This window comes from Prinia subflava, chromosome 14 (genome assembly GCF_021018805.1).
Source record: "Prinia subflava isolate CZ2003 ecotype Zambia chromosome 14, Cam_Psub_1.2, whole genome shotgun sequence".
Taxonomy (NCBI): Eukaryota; Metazoa; Chordata; class Aves; order Passeriformes; family Cisticolidae; genus Prinia; species Prinia subflava.
Genome location: NC_086260.1, coordinates 7,910,323 through 7,925,380, shown reverse-complemented (window position 1 = coordinate 7,925,380; position 15,058 = coordinate 7,910,323). Strand labels below are relative to the sequence as shown.

General features: G+C 37.6%; 1 protein-coding gene across 4 annotated transcripts in view; it reads right to left on the bottom strand.

The window, feature by feature from the left end:
- FHIT (fragile histidine triad diadenosine triphosphatase) overlaps window positions 1-15,058 on the bottom strand; it is a 565,069-nt gene that overhangs the window by 384,243 nt on the left and 165,768 nt on the right. The gene's annotated exons all lie outside the window — the stretch shown is intronic.

Here is a 15,058-nt window from a genome sequence, read left to right as displayed (position 1 = left end):
TAAAGGGTGAGTTCCTTTGTGTGTGAGCACACGCACATCCAGATAAACTTTTTGCAAGTACAGGATGGTGTTGGGGGTGACCCTGGCTGGATACAAGGTGTCACCAAAGCTCTTCAGAGCAGGTTAAAAACATTGTAACCACAACTGACAGGTCTGAGAATGTTCTTATGTTCAAGTTGTCAGCATTGGAAGAAAAGGAGTTTGTGACAGAAATGCTGACAAAACATTATGGCCATTCTAAACACAACGCTGTAATTACATTCTTTGATTAACAGCTGGCTGAAAGAATTGCCACCCAGAATAAGGCTCTGATTTCTAGCTGGAAACAGTCAATCAGAACTCCTGGATTATAGAAAACTCCTACAAGACACCATTATCTATACAGCCACAGCCAGAAGGTGTCAGGGAATCAATTCATATAACATGCCAGCTTAATAAAATCTGCATGCAAAATTTATGAATACAGTAATATTCCCTTATATTGTAAGTTATTAATGGTCAATTTAATGACTATCTACAGCTGAAGTGCTTTGGTTCTGTATGATATTTTAATCATCCTTAGGCATTTATTTAAATGCATTTCATTTTATAGCCATCAGCTCCTCACAGATAAGACAGCCATTACATTCATATGGAGACATGCGAGGTAGCTACTAATTCTGTCTTTAAGCTGTTATTGATCCCTTAAAATTTACTACATCAGGAACAGAACTACATGTGCCATTACAACAGTATCTGTTCTAGTGCCTAAACTAGACTAAAAATATATTTATGAGAAGTACTCTATGTGTAATCATTCTATTATCTCTTTATGTTTACAGTGCACGGCCCTACATTACTGGAAAATCAACATTCCCTGAAGATGAAGAAAAAACCTTGAATTCAAATACCAGTAGCCTTAAGATGAAGCAGTGTTCTCCTTACTCCATATGTACATCAAAGCAACAGACTTGTTAAGAGCACTTTTTTTTAAATGTTAATGAAGGTATTATTCAAAAGTTCATTTTGTTGCTTCTATATAGAAATAGTCATGAATATAAATAGCCTTATAATAAGTATGTGAAACTTCTACTTGGATCCATGGTCAGGCAGGATGGAAAACTAAAGAAAGCAAGTCCTAGGAGACTGGAGATTTTCTTTATTATATAGGAAAACAGTATCTTTTAGACCAAATCTGGTTATTGTTCCATTAAACTTGCTGTAAGAGACCTGAGAATCCCTACAAGCCACAAGAAAAGACTGAAACTTCAAGATGGAACACAGCAGTTGTTAATAATTGAAGTGCAAAGTACATGCTGATCACATTATTACTCCAATAATAGGAATAAAAAAATGGATGAGATGCAATTTGCACCCTACTATTTTTTAAGGTAAGTAGAAATCATTAAATTCAGGGGTTTCTATTTGTTTGCTCTTTGTTTTGCCTGTATAGCCAAAGCAAAAGATGACAGACTCTACCAAAGAGATGAAGGACACCACAAATGCATAATTAGTCCTCTTTCAAGTAAAGTCTATAAAGCAAAGATCTCCTCCTATGGAAAACCTCAGTCACTGCACTGGAAAGGATAAAAGAATAAATCTCATGTCTGTTTTCCATATCATACTCAGTTTCTCTTATGATCAGTTTGAGACAAATATAACCCTTACAGAACTTAGATCTCCTCTGCTAACTGTAATGGCTCACAAACCTATTTCCACTTCAATATATCTTATGAATACAGGTAATTATAATTCATTAAAAAGCATTTTAATCCATTTCAATTTTCCCATGTCATCAAGCAAGATAACATATGCACAAGCATTGGACTAAAGCAACAAATTAACCTAAGAATGGAATCAGCTAAATTATATTTTACTAGTGCTGCAGCTTCTTGAAAATAAAACACATGCCTGATCAATGATACCAGGAGTATCTGAATATATGAATTACATCCTCAGATGTATTTTAAGCTATAGTGTGATTACAATATTATATGCTTAATAAAATATTTCTAAGGCTTCAAGAGAAATATGATTCTTAAATAGGAAGACATTCTTCATTTTTATTTTACTAATGATATAATAAACAAAGGGCTTCAAAAACAGTGAAAACATTTTAAGAACCCACCCAAACTCAAACTGCTTTTGTATGGATCTATGCCTCAGGGAATCGATTTAGTGTAATTTCTCTACTGTCTAGTAGAAGGCAAAACCCTGTAAAATCTTCATTTTGGGTCACCATTAGTATCTCTCCTCCACTCTGCTGCCTACTTACTTTTGACATACAATCTGCCCCTCTGCCAAATCTGGCAGGGAATTAACTTTTCCAGCCTAAAGATAAAGTATAAAATGTAAATGTTATCATGCTACACACATGATAAATGTTCATATCCATAATCTTTCATACTTCTTTCCTTGCAAATTTAGCCCAAACTGGCAAGCTCAGTTAGAAAAGCCAGTTGAATCTATGAAAAAACAAAGTATTGACCCCACATATACATCATTCCTTTTACTTAGAATTAATTAGAAACATGTAACCAAAGACAGCAAGACATAATAATCTTGTATTTTTTATTACAATTTCATAAAGCTTTAAGATTGTGGGTTTGCTATATAAGTACAGCATCTGCTCCTAGAAAGTTCTACTCCAAGCTAGTTTTATTAAATGGCCTCATTTGAATAAGTAGAAAGACCTTAAATTAATAAGGACTATTCACACAAGTACATAAAGGTCAAATCAGCACCACTTTGACTGGTCCTTGTTTGTTTTATTCTGTTCTGTAAGCTAAGTGCAATAAAATAACAGAACACGATGATGAAAATCACAAAGGAATTTGTTTATGTTGTACACATGACTCGGTCAGTGCCCTTGGCTCTGGCCTGCAGCTTGCTGGCAAGGGGATTTTTCTTCTGGAACTGCTTTGCAAGCCAGGATCCTCTGTATTCAGAGGAGCAACACACCCTGCACATGCACAGTGCTCACCCTGCAAGCATCTGATCACCACTGTCCCCATTCTGCCACCAAGCCACAGCACTGCTGCAGCTGCAGCCCCCTGGGTGTGCCCACCCAGCTGCTGGGGAATGAACAGCTGGCAAACCCCAACAAAGTTTTGCAATTTTATTACAGTGCTTTAAAAATAAAAAAAGATATGACAACAATAACTTCTCTCCCATTGCCAGACTTTCCTAATCTGTACAGGGTTATATCTCACCATCTTTTGCATATCCAAGGATAGGCTACTTTTCAGCTCCCTGGTAATAACACACACCTCAAATCATACACCGTGTTCAAGGCTCCCATTTCCTGCTTGAGCAGTCATTTGACAACTTGTGAAGTGGGAGTTCTGGTGAGATTGAAAACCTGTTGACTGAGGTAGAAGCCCAAAGCAGCAAGCAGCAAAAGAATATTCAGGAGATTTTAACACCCTGGAAATAGGTACTGGAAATCACCTGGTCTTCTGTCAGCACATTCAAGCACATTTCCATTGTACAGACACTTAAGAGAAAATATCCTTCCACATAAATTCCCAAGCTACCAACTCCAGCTGGGTTTTATGACTTGCACATCATGAACAAAAAGTAAATTAGAGCGTTAGGATTTCAATTTAGGTTTAATATACAAATCAAGAAGCACTCCAAATTACTGTCAGTGTATCTACAGGATGGGGAGAAAAGAAGTTAAAAAAAAGAGAGGCTTCCTCTGAGACTGTATAGAGCTCAACAGAAATTGCAAAATTCAACAGGGAAGTCAAATAAAAGCCAGTTGTACTAAATTCTGTGCTAAATTCTATTGTTTGGGGTTAATCTGGAGGAGTACATCACCAAGGCAGTAGTTTTAATATCTTTGGACAGCATGTGTTTACCTAGGCACTATAGAAATCAGGAGGGTGGTTAGGCTTAGCCATCTACAATGGACAATCAGGTATTTTTAAAGCCTCAAAACACAGAAGTGCTTGTGCTAGGAAGTGAGCAGGGACACCTATCCCTAACTAAACCACCAACACCTAACATATAACCCCAAGGCAAGGCTCAGTCCTCTCTCGACACGAAAATGACATTTATGTGTGTTTCTACAGCACATGATGCAACCACCAGCACACAGCTTCCCTCTTCACTCAGTGATTGCTCCACCCTAGCCCACGCCATGCTGCAGCCACTGACCTGCCCCTAGACCACCTCTTAGTAATACAAGTTGTATACAAAATACTCATTGCAGACATCATCACCACCACCCAAACTCTACAGAAATTCCAGGAGTCCTGAGAAAATTCTCTGTTCTGTGCAGTCAGTTAAATAATTTGCAAATTCATCCTGTTTCCACTGTGAACAGCAGCTACTCCTTCAGCTCCTTCCTAAGCACTTCCCACTGAAGAGAACAGCATGGTTGGTATCTGCAGGTCAGGGCCAAAACACGACCTTCGGCGTGACTCAGATTCAGCAGAAAGCACCTCATCAAACATTGTTACAGTTTTTGTCCCAACAGGCAAAATGCACTATCACAGCTCATTCATGTCCCCAGTGTAAGATCCTAATTATCCAAAACCAAAAGAGGTTACGCAGCATTAATTTCTGTAGGCCATAATTCAATAAACCGCAGAAGTGTGTGCTCAGCTTTAGGCACCTGACTGACCTGTTCCAAATATGAGACAATTCCTGACCCGGGCCATCAACTTCTTGAGAGTCTGAGTGACAGAAAAACACCTTGTTGTCATTTCAGTTTAAATTCTCTCAGAACAAAGGTCTGGGCTCCAAATGCAGGCTTCTGAGAATAGAGGGTGAAATTGCAGTTCTACTACAAATACTCTGTATGGCATTTTTCCTTTCTGTGGATCTAAAATGTCAGCCAGAAAATCATGGTTATTGATATATTTTTATGCTGCAAACCCCTGTAATCTAAAGATGGCTTTAATTCTTAGCAGAAATAAAAGTAGAAGTTAAAACATTATCTCTAGTAGTTACTCTTAGACACTTAATACATGACATGACCTACTGAAAGTACTTTTCTGATATTACTGACATTTGTTTAACCTATAACATTAATTCTTTGTAGCTCAATAAATCTGAGTATCTTCCCCCTGTATCATCAAAAGACTGATACTGACAAAGAAAGACAATCTGCGGCCCCCACAAAAACAATAGCTTTCTATTACATTTGCCATTTCACCTGAATAATTCCTGATAATCATGAATAATGATGTTATTTGACATTCTAATGATATCATGCTGTGCAACTTCAATCCATCAGTCACTGTCAGGAAGGTCAAATATTTGTATTCCATTACATTATGCAGAGTTCATTAAACAGTTAAATGACATTATACACCTTAATTATACTTCCAAATGAAACCAGCACATATCATTTAGATTTTAGAGTCTGTGTGATGCATCTCCATTTAAAAGAAGGATCATGATTTTGAATATTTGCTCGTGACAGAGAAATGTATTGAAACTTCAAACAGTAGCTCTTCAATTCTAGCAAATCCTGATGTGAAGATGAGTTCACTTGATACACCTGAAAACACCACGTTCTTCACACACCAAGTTTATCATATTATCTGCTCTTACTGTGGTACTTAGTGATCCAACAAGGGCTCAAACACTGAGACATAACTGCCCCAGGAAACTGAATGCTGACTAAAGCTGTCCGGATCCAAAATGAGAATGCAGCATTTATGCAAGAAAACGGACAGGAAAAGAAAAAAAGAAGAGGAAATTTGTTGTCAGTAATATTTTCCTCTTCTTGAAAGTAATGATTTAAAGTTTATCTCAACACAACTCAAAATCTGCTGTAGTGGAACAAAATCAACATAAGAAAAACAAAAGAAGCACATTCAACTGTGGAGTTAAAAGAGTTCTTTTTGATTGATACCTAACAGCCCAAAACACTACACTCAGCCCAGGTTATCAGTGTAAATACTTACTACCAAACTACTACAGGTAGTAATCTAAAAGACTTGCTTTGCATGAATACAACTTTCTTTTTTTTTCTCTCATCAAAACAATTGTCAAGAAAAACAGTAAGAGGTTCTTAAACAGCCATTAAGCAGCTACCAGTAGCTATGTATTGATTTAAGTGGACTCTTAAATAAATTATAGTCCTTGTGACTTTACTAAGAATTCCCTTTCCACCACAATCTTCTATATGAGACACATACACAATAGGCAAAGAAATGGAAAGATTAATGCAAGGAAGAATTTGTTTAAAATCTACAAAAAGTACAAGTAGGGACAAGATCTTTTTTTGATTATTGTAGTTTACCAGATTACAAAAGGCTTATTAAAATTCAACTTTCCTCCTAGCTACAAATTGGCTACTTCTGAAATGAGTCTCTAATATTAAAGGACCAAACTAGCCTTTTTATCAGATTGTCTTTAATTTATTACAGAATTTTATGTATGGGAAAAGAAGAAAATTCATTCGATTACAGCAGTTATGTTCTTCAGTTCTTTATCTAGCTTGAACCACTGATGGGCAATGTACTTTTAAGTAATCAAAATCAACCCAATTATGTATTAAACTGGAGAAGCTCAGCAAAATTTCAAGAATCCTGTTGAACATGACATGAGTAAATGATAGGATTTCCTTCTCCACATTAGTCCAGCCTCATTCACAGAGCAATGTACATCAGTTGGTGTCCACAACTTACAGAAAAATAGCTGAAACAACTAAACCAATACAGCTTTTGAGAATAAATTGAGACATTTTCACTGAGTAAATAACTGCCATCATATACAATTAGATGATCTAAAAGGTTTATATAAGTTTAATTATCTTTCTTTGCTTTCTGAAGAACTGGGGAAAAAATATTCTTTTCCTTCACATTATTCTTCACTGTTCTAAATCTCTGATAACTGCCAAAAGGTATTGGAGGGAACTGGGAATAAAGAGTCTACCAGTTTCTGAGTTATTCCTTACTGTTTCTCTAGCTTCAGTAAAATTATTTTCCAGTAAAAAGACATTTTTCCACTTATTGGAAACTACTTCCAAATGCCTTTCATTTGTGGTATTTTTATAGTCTGAAGTGATCTGAGCTACACTGTCATCTGCAGAGTCAAACCAAATTAATTTCTCCTCCACTTCCTTTTGTCAGTGCCAAGTGCATCATCACATCCTTATTACCAAAGCCTGCACAGTGGTGAAGCCAGGCCCTGGGATTCGGCGTCTGACAGAGCAGATTGAAAGCCCTAAAGGAAACAGCAGCCTGTGTCACATCCTTGGCACTCAGTGTGCCCAGCACTCCAAGGAGGAGGGCAGAAAGATGATGACTGCCTCTTTTTCCTTCATGTGGAATGGATACTTTAAACTTAATTTCCAACTGAACCTGCATAGAAACTTTTAGAGTTAAATTAAGCCTCTACAATATAAAATTTCAAAAAAAATTAAAAAATAAAAAATATTTTACATCAAAAGGCACAAAACAACTAATATCATAAGATGAATCATGCAGCTGAAATCAATCTTAAACCTTGCTGCTAATTGGGCAAATTGAATTGCTTTCAGTATATGCAGCACACTTATGCTTCCCTTTCCTTAGCAAATGACAAAGAATCCAGCAGTCACTACAGGTAATGATATTTAATTACTCAATGGGAATGGCACTTTCACGAGGTTTATCACTGTGTTACATATAATATGTGTTTATATTAAAACTAATTTTGGAAGTTTTCAGTTTCATTATTATACTGAAAAAAGCAAGGCTGTCATGGAATATAATTAGGATGTCACAGAGGACCCTCTTAAACAGATATTTAGAATTCTGTGGCTCTGACAGCAAAGGCTTTGCAGAGTGCAGCAGCTCAACAGACAACCAACAAAAATTAAGATTTGGAATAACATTAGTTTAGATGAGTCTGCTGGGTTTCACTATACTCCAATACAAGGAACAAGAGCAATGGGCCAAGGAACTCACAGGGAACCTCCTCAGCCCTGCAGTGCTGGGACAGTCAAAGATCCACTGTCTCTCGTGAGAAACACAGAGATATTTCATACCTCCACACTGTTTCTCTTCTTTTTCTGTTCAGCATTTGTAGTGGCATTTTTAGTTTTTAAATAAAGCACTTGTAAGTACATATTTTTAATGGTCACAAGTTCCCAAATACGTGAATTCCAACTGGGAAATATTCTCAAATTCCTTATGTTTCACAGTATCTTACTTTTAAAGCTATCTTCTACCCCTTGCAGGTAGAAATGAACAATATTGGTCACTCTGTGACCACTGACTAACTGGTACAGTGTTAAAAATAACAAGTATGCACATCTTGCTAAGAAGGACAAATATTCATCTTTTTAAAGTTAATGAAATTCCCCTGCCCACGAGTGGAAAAAATTATCACAGGAGACCTGCAACATGATCTCAGCAGTGGCTTTGAAAAATCTAAGCCACCAAAAACAAATGGCAGAAAAAGCCTTAAATACCATTTTAAACCAAAACCAGAATCAGATTAGATAAAACAGTATTTTTCTCTCTTCAAACCTGCAGGGATAAAGAGCATGGATTTGGTAAATTACTGGGTTTTTTCTCTTCAAACCTGAAGGGATAAGGAAGACAGGAGGTGTCTGACAGGAGAGAACACTGTCATCTGCTCACAAAATTACCAACTCGGGAAACAGGCTTTAGGAGTAAGAATGTATCCTAATGTCACGCAGTAAACGGGCACAACAAACGCCGGAGATCTACAACAGTTGACAATTTTTCCTGCAAAGATTAAAAAGTTTTAAAAGGGAAGGAGAAGCAATGAGATGGAAGACAGTTATTGCTGCTGAATCCTCTGACAGATCAGATGACAATCTTGATTCAACTTTCATTATTTAAAAAGACAAATAGAGCATCTCTCTGTGCCTTTTCAATCGTGACAAAACACAGGTATCAAATCACATTATTTCCTCTACTCTGATATCTTGTAGGCAATATAAAATGATCCCCTATGGACAACACTTTAGCTGAGGTACAAAGTTAAATTCATTCAGGTACCATCAATGTGATGGCTAAAGATCACAAGGGATCTGAGAAGAGAGTCAAAGCTGGATTGCACATCATTCTCCCTCCCCTGCTCCCTCCCCATGCCCCCATGTGGAATAAATAGAAGAATATCTCAAAAGCACTGGAATTTTGGAATACATAGGTACAACAGCCATCCAACCACTGTACAGAAGAGTCATCCAACCATTGCACATTGCATTTGTACTGCTTAGTTAAATTAGTTTTTTCTTTTACCCTTTCCTTTAGTAGCGCCAGATTCTTTGTAGCTGCATCATATCAAAATACACATGATTAAGTGTGCTGGTATTTAAATTAGGAAGCTCAAACCCCATTATATTTCCAAATAGTTCCCACATATAATTCTCTCAACTCTTACCTATGGCAGGTAGATGACATCATTGCACACAATGTTTGATTGGCACACAAAAATGGCCCTGGTTTTAGCAGTCAGTTTTGCAGTGCCTGCAAACACTGGAACTGATACAAATGAGCAGATAAATCCATGGGCTTCTAAAAAACCAAGGAACGTTAAAGAACAGTCCTCAACAAGAATAAAGAATCCACACATCAGGGTTCCAGTAAAACAAGCAATGCTGCTGTGAATGCCAGATAAATGGACCGGATTTTTCTTGTTTAAGGATGAGTAAATCCTGACCTGGACTCTTGCTGGAGGTTTGGATTAAGATTATCATTCACATACACAGAAAAAAACCCCACATCTGTAGTGATAATTTGTGTCCCTACAGTTTAAAAATGGGTCAAACAAGCTTAAGATTTGTATATAAAGAGGTAATGTTATAAAAACCATTGTGTCCTTTCTTTTAGCACCAAACCTTCATATAAAAAGGATGTTTCTCTACATTAAAAAATATATTCAATGCCACAGGTGTTTATAATTAAGTCATAATTGATACTAGATGCATTGAATTTTATTTTGTTAACAAATGTGGGAGAAAAGGGGAAAACTTGCTTTGCTTTCCAAGCTAAAATAGACTCAGCAAAATATTATGTTAAGTCAGCAGTGCTCCATTAACATCACTGATAAAAATAGAATTGTACAACTCTGCAATATTTTTGTGATGAACTTTCTCCAGGTCAAATTCAGATTTTTTTTTTGAAAGACAAGCAAGTATAACTTATTTTATTAATATTGATAGGGTCATAGTAAGAAAACATTAATTGAGCAGAAATGTCATTAGTATCCTTCCACATGACTGGATACTAATTAAGTGGTTTTCTATTTTTTATCCTGCAAGTCTTCTCACTACCTAAGAAGGGTGGCAATTCCATGTTTTGCATTCACTCAGAATGACTGCAGAAAAAAAACACAGCCAAAAAGAATTTGTGCAATACTCTGCTAGTTCTTCTGCTTCTCAGTGTAAACAGACATGTCTCAAGTCTCTCACTAATTTTTTTTAAGGAGAGTCATTTGAAAAACACATTTATCCTATTTCCAAGTGTTTACTGAGTTTTCACTCCCAACATAATTTCAGTGCACTACAACAGAGCTATGCAAATTGAATTTAAGAGTTTGCCTTCATTTTGCCTCTAATTTGCACTACCTGGAGCTAAAGTAATTGACGGGGGAAGAACATGCAATTTCATTTTGCAAATGTGCCAAAAGTTTCCGCAGAACACAGAGACAGGAAGCAATTGGCTCTGACAAGAAGCATTGGATTGTTTGCAGCATTGCTGGTGGCCCTTGCAAAAACAGGTAGGTAAAGCTTGGCAGAGGTGCCCTGCTATGTCCTCACGATCAGGCAGTTAAAACCCAAAACATCAGACTTTTTTTCAGATGCAGTTCAAATTAATTGAATTTTGCCCTACAATGAATGCAATTCATAGAAGTGTTAAAATGTACAGAAATGCAATCACTAATATATGAGTTAAGCAGAATTTTAACAAATTCTAAGTTAGCTATTAATAGATATTTAGAAATAGAGGAACTTTATCTTCCCTTTTAAGCTCCTATCAGGAATATGAGGTTAAGAGGTCAATAAGCTGCTTTATTTGTAATTCTCCATTTCTATTCTCAAAGTTAAATGATACCCCTTTCAAAAATAAGACACACCTCTCCTCTGAAACCTTATCCAATTATCTTGACTTCACTTCCTAATGCACCTTTTTCCCTTCCTTTTTATATCAATCTTGCTTTTAAAGAAGATGAAATTCCATTTGAAGGCTTGAGAATGGCAAAAAATGTCAGCTCATTGTTGTCCCACTAAGAGTCCGTATCAGTCAGTGAGTGAGAAAAAAGAGAGAAACTATTCTGAATTCCTCCATGTCAACCCAGATTCCATCACTATCATTCCTCCACACAGATAATAGCTTCTTATTAACCTTAAAGAGAAGTTCAATGGTGGTTTCAAAGTACCAGATAATAACAAATGTTCCTCATCTCTAGCGGTTTATTTCAGTCACCAAGTTTACTCTAAATATTAAAAAAAAAATCACTGCTTATACTTTAGGAATCCCCAGATTCAGATTAACAGATACAGCTCCTATTAATTGTTAATCTAAGACTTTTGTTCCTGGAAATTCTGTTCCCATAAATACAAACCTGTATCCCCTTCCCCTTTCTCTACTTCTCCCATGTTCCTCTTGCTCCCCAAATCACACACGGTTTTGAACTCAATAGTGTCACCAGAAATGTAATGTTTTCACAACTGGGCTCCAGGATTCTTCTCAGCCAGGAATGCAGTTTATTTACTGAGTCATGTCCTCACTATAGTTTCTTCTCACCTTTCTCTGTGGTGTATGAAGGTAGTAAAGTGAATTCAATCGCAAATTAGGCTTTATCCAGCTAAAACATCATTAACAAAACTGAGATGAAAAAAGTGTTCCTGCAATGTGCTCACAGTGCCTCAACTTCAACATCTGAATTCTGGCAATGCTCATTTCTAAGATATAGTTTAAATATATAATCTGTGTTGTGTATTCTTTTTCTACAGCCAGGCAAATTTTACCTGGGAGTGACAGAAAAAGAAATACTGAATGAAACAATGACACATTTTTAGAATACGTTCATAAATAGTTACACTTTTTCATACACATGAGAGCAAAATCTTGTATTCTGATACACAAAATTCATCAGGCTCTATAAAATGCAGAATTTTCAAATTTGCCTATTTAAATTCATACTCATTGCACAAAAGTTATAATTTCATGCAGCAAATAGCAACAAGCCATCTCAATACATTCTCAATTACTAACAGGAAAAGATCATTGAATCCTGAACTAAAAGTAGCTGCTCTTAGGCAGCCTCTTAGATCACTCATCTGAATGCAGTACAATGTTACACTGGAGCATTAGAAGGAGAATATTCAACTTTTATTGTACAATAAGAACATTTGCTCAAGAGAGATCACTGAGAGATGCTGAGGTTTTCATGTTTTGATTAGAAGCAGTAGAAGTCAGCAGGTTACAAGGAACAGCAACAAGTAAAATACATTAGCAAATGAATAGCAGACTATTCACACTTGTGCAGCCCTAGGAATCCAGATATGGTACGAGTGATAAAGTGAAATACATCTGTATCCATGAATTATGCACTCCACTTCCTACTGTAGCCTCATTTTACAACAAAGCCTCCATTGTCTGCTATGTTGGTATCTAACTTTACACAGGACAACTTACTAAAACATAATTTACCCAATTACCTGCTCAGAGAAGGTGCTTGACCCTCTGCTGAGGCTCTGCAAAGCAATTACGGGGCCTTTTGGAATCACTGCATTTGATAGTCTCCCTTACCACTTCAACCCACAGAGGAAAACATCCTCTGAACAGAAGAAGGAGCTCGGGTGAGCACCCTTGGACACGCAGGAGGTGGGAGATCCTGTACATGCTCCCCTCTGGAGCAGCCAGTGGGGGAAGGCACAGCACTGGGTATGAGTGTGCTGTGTGGTGGAGAGGAGGAAAACGGGGAGGGAAGGACTTTGTCCTACCTAAAAGCAATAGAAGCCAGAAGAGGTGAAGCCAAATAGACTTGAGGCCTTGCATCTCAAAACTCAAACTGTTTTACACTGGTATACCAAAGTCTAGTACTGTGTCTGAGCAAAACAATTGTGCTCAAGATTTTCCTTTTTCCTTCAGTTCATTTCTGAAGAAATCTATATTGGTGGCTGGACTGTCTCCAGATCTCTGCACCAGCTCTCATGGAGAGAACACAGTAAATTTGCTTTACCCTCAAAGGGCTGATCTCTACACCAGGCAGTCTGAAGAGATCAGGCTGTGCATTATAGGTCACTCATTATGTTCTGCAGAAGGCACCAGGATGGCACACCACAGTGTTCCTCCATTCCTGTATGTTTAGGGAGCATTCCTGCTCATTCCTCACGTGCATGGCACGCCCTTTACTTCCCTCTTCACTGCTGAAGGTTGTACTGGTTTGGGCTGGGGTGGAATTAACCTCCACAGGAGCTGCTTTGGGGCAGTTTGGGATTTGTGCTGGGAACAGCATTGACAACTCAGGGATGTTTTCACTGCTGCTTCGCTGCTCCTCGCCCCACCTTGGGGGGCTGGCACGAGGAGCTGGGAGGGGACACAGCTGGAACAGCCGATCCTACCTGACCCAAGGGATATCCCAGACCATGTGGTGTCACAACCAGGAAACAGAGCTAAGAGAAGGGGAAGGAAATGGAAGAAAGTATGGGAGGAAGAAGGAAGCAAAGAGGTGTTCAAACTGTTCCATTTGATGGGACCCCGCTCTCCTGGGTTTGGCTCAACCTCTGGCTGCCCAGGGAAAGCAGAGAATGAATTCCTTGGTTTGCTTTCCTCCTGTGAGCAGCTTGTGCTTTACCTGTTAAACCATCTTTATACCAAACTCTGAGTTTTCTTACTTTTACCCTTTCAATTCCCTCTCTCTTCCTGCTGCAGGGGAACAAGAAAGTGGCTCTGTGGTGATTAGCTGTTGAGCACGGTTAAACCACGACAGAGGTTCTTAAATATAGGGAGTACAAAACGATTACTTGTGAAATTATGAAACATCTTCTTTAGATTATAGTTATGGTACATCAAGGAATATTAATATATATTTCAACAGAGAAATACCATGTGTTAGGCTCTTCACAGAAAGAAGAAGAGAGGACAGATTAACATTGGATCACTGGATCTCCTCTTAGGAGTTGCAATAGGAAGTTCATGCCAGATGCCTCTCAAAAACATGTTCCTGAAGAAAACACATAGTTGTATTACACTGAATAGTACAAAATATGCCAATATGTTGGAAACAATAAGCAATAAATGAAATTTCCAATTGACTTTCCAGCAAATCTATTCTCATTACAAATGGAGATTTTGCATGTATTGCATTACTTATGGTAATTGTGTGACATCTATTATGAATAACCATGTATTCCAATCATCTCTTTTAATTATATTCTGCTGTAAGAGCAAGTCATGCAATAGCTTGCCCAGACTTGGTTAACTGTGTGTGTGCTGCATATCACTTTTTAATGTCTGTACTGAGGACAAAAGGTGCACAAACTGTAACAGCAATGGCTTGTACCTGTCATCTCCCTCATTAGCCAGAAACTATTTAAACAAGTAAAAAACCCCGAACCTAAATCCAGTTATGTACTGAGGAAAAAAAATTGTTTGTACTCCTTTCTTTTCTAAAGCTTGTGGTAATTGGTACCTAAGTGCAAAGCTTGTGGTTATCTGCTACTGATGCAGGTACATAAATTTTCTACAGTGTCAAAAGTGCAACAGCAGCAAATACCTCCTTCATACTTGTTGTCTACCATCCATTTCTTTGCTTGGATTTTACTGATATGATAAAAAGGATAAAATTACAGGTTTGTTCAATAGCATGCCAATTACAAATTTGCTCTCTGCTAGACTAGAAAGTAAATGCTGGACTAAAAGGAATCATTTTTTATAGAATCATAGAACTGTTTAGGTTGGAAAAGACCTTTAATCTCTTAAGTGCAACCCTTTACTCAACACTGCCAAGGCCACCACTAGCCCATGTACCCAAGTGCACAACTACAGGTCATTTAAATCCCCCCAGGGATGGTGACTCTCCCACTGCACTGGGCAGCTGTGCCAGGGCTGGACCACCCTTTTGACAAACACATTTTTCCTAAGGTCCAATCTAA